Raw genomic sequence first — 4,477 nt, 5'->3', positions numbered from 1 at the left:
CTTACGGATTTTGTTTTTCTTTGGAATTCCATGAAGTAAACACAAGTTTGAATGGACCATGGCATTGCCGCATATTTCTTGAGACATTCCATTTTTGCATTACTTTCCTTGTTTTCCAGATGGTGATAGCTGATTTGGTGTCCCCGGCAAAACATCTTCCAGCAGATATTTAAACTGAAGACATTTATTACATTGTTAGACAAATTATTATTATTATTATTATTATTATTATTATTATTATCATTATTATTACTATTAGTAGTAGTAGTAGTAGTAGTAGTAGTATTTGTATTAATATTATAAGTAGTTTCGCATAAGAATTATACTGTAATATAAAAAAATATGTTTCTTTACTTTTAAGAATGTTTCACCTAAAAAAGAAAGTTAACAGTTACAAGAAATAAGTATTACACATTTAATAAAAGTAAGAATTGTTCACATCAAAATGTTAATAAATAATAATATTATAATACTACATATTATATATTATAATACATAATATCTGTTGAAAGATGTTTCGTCAGGGACGCCAAATCATCTTTCACCGTCTGGAAAACAAGGAAAGTAATGCAAGAATGTATGTCTCAAGATATATACCAGAATGCCTGGACCGTTACAATGCTTCCAGCATGCCTTCTTCTAAAATTAGTATTACAGATTATTTTCTTTGTAATTCTATATACTAAACACAGATTAGAACAGATTATTATAAGCATTCCAGCCCATTTATTTCTAAAATTTTATTATGGATATGTTTTATTTGTTTTCCATAAAATGATCCTCCATTCCCTCTCCTTGTTTTTCAATCAGTGTTTCACCAAATAGCCACGTTTGTAACTACTGAATTTCAAGCAAAGACATAGCGTAATGTTAGGTTAAATATACATAATAAACAAAATGACAACTGTTTTTTAATTATAGAGAATGGAGAATAAAATAATATAAATTTAATTGTTCATTCAATAGGGAGATTACATCAATATATATGTTCTTTATACTTAGGTATTTCAAAACCTAATGCTTCTCATCATAAGAGGATAAAAGGTTCTAAGTAACAGATCAGAAATGCAGCATCTTGCGATAACTACATTAGGAACAAAATAATGGTATGTCTAAGGTAGAGGATAAAGCATTGTAAATGTGGAGGGAGAAAAATAGGAGAACTACAGTAATTGAAGTGATATAGGATGAAATTGTGATTGTCACATAATGGATATAAGTGGTATGTAATAAGGTTAGGGAGTTTTCCATGGTATGTTAGGAGGTATGAGTTCAATATATATATATATATATATATATATATTTCTCAATTATTTTACCCAGTGTCATTTAATAATTTTAAAGAAGAAATTGTGTAACAGGGAATTTATAGTAGTGAAGTGAATACTAGCATAGACTGGGGACTAGGTGTACTGTATTTCAATCCTGTTGTATCCAAATACCACTTTTGTTATGGTTGTTGGCAACCTTCACTTGATCTCGATTATAATTCGAGGGAATAGAGAGAGATATTCTTATAAAATATGATAACCAGTTTATTTTACCTTTCTTTTCTATTTTTGCTGCTAGACGTATTTCTCTTACTTTTTTAATTATCTAAGCTCTCATTTTTTTACGATCCTTGGTTTGACACAAAAGTGCAACTATTTCTAGTCAAATTAAATGTTCTTGAGTTGACTGTCACCCCATTAAGAAACATATGACCTAAACCGCATGTGATATGTGATGTTTGTAATATAAATGAGAGGACATCTATTTTTTTCTGTGTATTTAATTATAATAGCTACACATGCTACACCTGTGGATTAAATAAAGGGTTCTATTCATGATTCCATGCAGATGTATGAGTTTGACAAAAAGATTCCCCTGAGTTTGACAAAAAGATTCCCCTGAGTTTGACAAAAAGATTCCCCTGAGTTTGACAAAAAGATTCCCCTGAGTTTGACAAAAAGATTCCCCTGAGTTTGACAAAAAGATTCCCCTGAGTTTGACAAGATATGCCTGAAGAAGGTAGGTGGTTATATTGACCGAAATGTCATGAAAATAACAATCAGTAGTCTGAAGAATCCAAATAATATTCGTATAAGTTCTTTTCATAGCGCTTCAATTGATGTAACCTCTGACCTTGTTGTATATTGTCGAACTTGGAAATTTTTTGCTGTACTCAGAAATTTGCACAGAATTTTGAGCACAATCTGTTATTTAATTTATGGGGGTAGCATGTTCTTGTTCCATCAGCCATGAATTGGTAGAAGTCCTAAATAATTCGCAATTGTATTTTGATTATCACCCGCACTCAGGATTGAATCTTCAACCTCGAGAAGAGTGTAACCAAATTTTACCAAGTACTTTATCCATTACACTATGGAATGAGAGTATGTTATCTCTGTGGATTTAATATTCATCTATATATAAAGAAATAAATAAAATTAAGATTCCAATATTGCCAATGGGATTTTATTGTTTATTCAAAAATGCACAACAGCAAACACATGTACAAATGAGTGAATATAAAACATGAAATGAAAATGTAAAAAAACGAAATGGAATAATAGAAAAGAATGGAAACAAACTAGTAAAAATAAGGGCAAAAATACATCATTAAAATAGAAATAAGATATTTTGGTTGATTCATCATTTTGTTGTATGATACTATTGACGTCTTCACCCCACCCCAAGTGTTAGGAAGAAAAAAAGGAAAGAGGAAAAAGTATAACAACAAAAAGAGTAAATATGTTTATCATAAGAAGAAAGATATAGGAAATAGGGTTGGTGGAAAGACAATGAATTGGAAGTTGCTCATCAAGAAACAAAAAAGGAATCTGAGGTGGACAAAGTGTAGCGATGATTGAGGCAAAAAGGTCAATATATTTTAGAGTTAGTTTTATGCATGACGAGTTTTGCGACAATTGAAAACAATGGACACTTCAAGTAGAATAAAACTTTAACCATCTGTCTATCTTTTTAAAAATTAGTAGGGGAAGAGAGTCTTGCCCGATCATAATTTTGTATTTATTATTAAAGAGCAAATTCTCTATTAAATGTTGTATTGAATATTATATTGTACTGATTTCAAAAGCTAAAAAAAAAAAAATGACTCTAGAGCTAGAATCGAAACCAAAACATTTAGTACACTAGCCATATTCTCTCTCGTTTGAACTACCAACAGATTAATAAGAAAGATTTAAAATTAAACTACTTCAAACTATAAAAGACTTGCACATACGCAAAAGTAATAGAAAAATGTCAGCAAGTTGAAATGAACATACATCTGTATGTGTAATTTTTCCATCCAAACAAAGATTTTACTCATTATAAACCATCTTTGGTGTACGATTACTATTTCCTGTTAATTTCAGTGTTATGGGACCAGTAGTTTAAGATTTTATTTGTTAAATATTTTCTCTCTCTCTCTCTCTCTCTCTCTCTCTCTCTCTCTCTCTCTCACACACACACACTATTTTATGTATATAGATGAAACAACTATTATTGCTATTTTACCGATATATTTTTTAAACTTTATTATCTGTGCTAACTTCAGTCTTGTATTATTTGGACTACTGTTCTCATTTTAAGTGTTATTTTAACAATGTTTTGGTCGATGTAACCTCCGACCTCCTTCAGATGTATCTTATCAAATTGGGAAATCGTTCTGTCGAATTAATTTATTTATTGCGGACTATTATCCTCATCTTTTTTAGTTGTTGTTTCACAATGTTTCAGCCTACTATTCCTCTGGTCTTCATCAGGTGGTAATCACGACAGGATAGGAACTCCAAATCTCATAACTGTATCCTCATCCATATGCCATCCATAGTTGCTGTCGTATCACCACGTTTTGGCCAAGTAAGCCTCTGGCCGACTTTGGGTAGGATTGAAACCGCTATCTTCAGACAATTCTCACCTGGAACCGTAGAGATTCAACGTCTCTATTCACTGTGCCATGGGCCCCGACAATAACTAAGAAAGATGAGAATAATAGTCCGCAATAAATAAATTAATAAATAATACTCATCTCAATAATGAATTCCAATTAAATAATATACATTCTGTCGAACTCAGAAATCTGCATGAAATTTTGAATGGAGCCCTTTATTTAATCCATGAAGGTAGCATGCTCTCATTCCATGGCATAATGGATAAAGTACTTGGTAAAATTCAGTTATATTACACTCTTCTGGAGGTTACAGGTTCAATCCTCAGTGCGGATGACACTGAAAAATACAATTGTGAATTACTTATGACTCTTTAATTAAGAATTTTTACTCAGTTATGGCGGGCTAAATGAAAGCATGCTAGCTCCGTGGATTAAATAAAGAGTTCCATTCAAATTCTGTGCAGATTCCAGAGTTTGACAGAAAGATTCCACAGTTCAACAAGATACACCTCAAGAAGTTCAAAGGTTACATCAATCAAAACGTGAAAATAACACTGGAGATGAGAACACTAGTTGAATAATATGAAAAAAATAAACCTT

At 31.2% G+C, this 4,477-nt stretch overlaps 1 protein-coding gene across 1 annotated transcript in view; it reads right to left on the bottom strand.

Annotated features, from left to right (window-relative positions):
* LOC145265470 (DDB1- and CUL4-associated factor 17-like) overlaps positions 1–4,477 on the bottom strand; it is a 237,642-nt gene that overhangs the window by 124,709 nt on the left and 108,456 nt on the right. The gene's annotated exons all lie outside the window — the stretch shown is intronic.

This window comes from Euprymna scolopes, chromosome 40 (assembly GCF_053919585.1).
Source record: "Euprymna scolopes isolate OS-2025 chromosome 40, ASM5391958v1, whole genome shotgun sequence".
Classification (NCBI taxonomy): Eukaryota; Metazoa; Mollusca; class Cephalopoda; order Sepiida; family Sepiolidae; genus Euprymna; species Euprymna scolopes.
The sequence above is the reverse complement of the archived record's forward strand: the minus strand, read 5'-3'. Positions and strand labels throughout refer to the sequence as shown.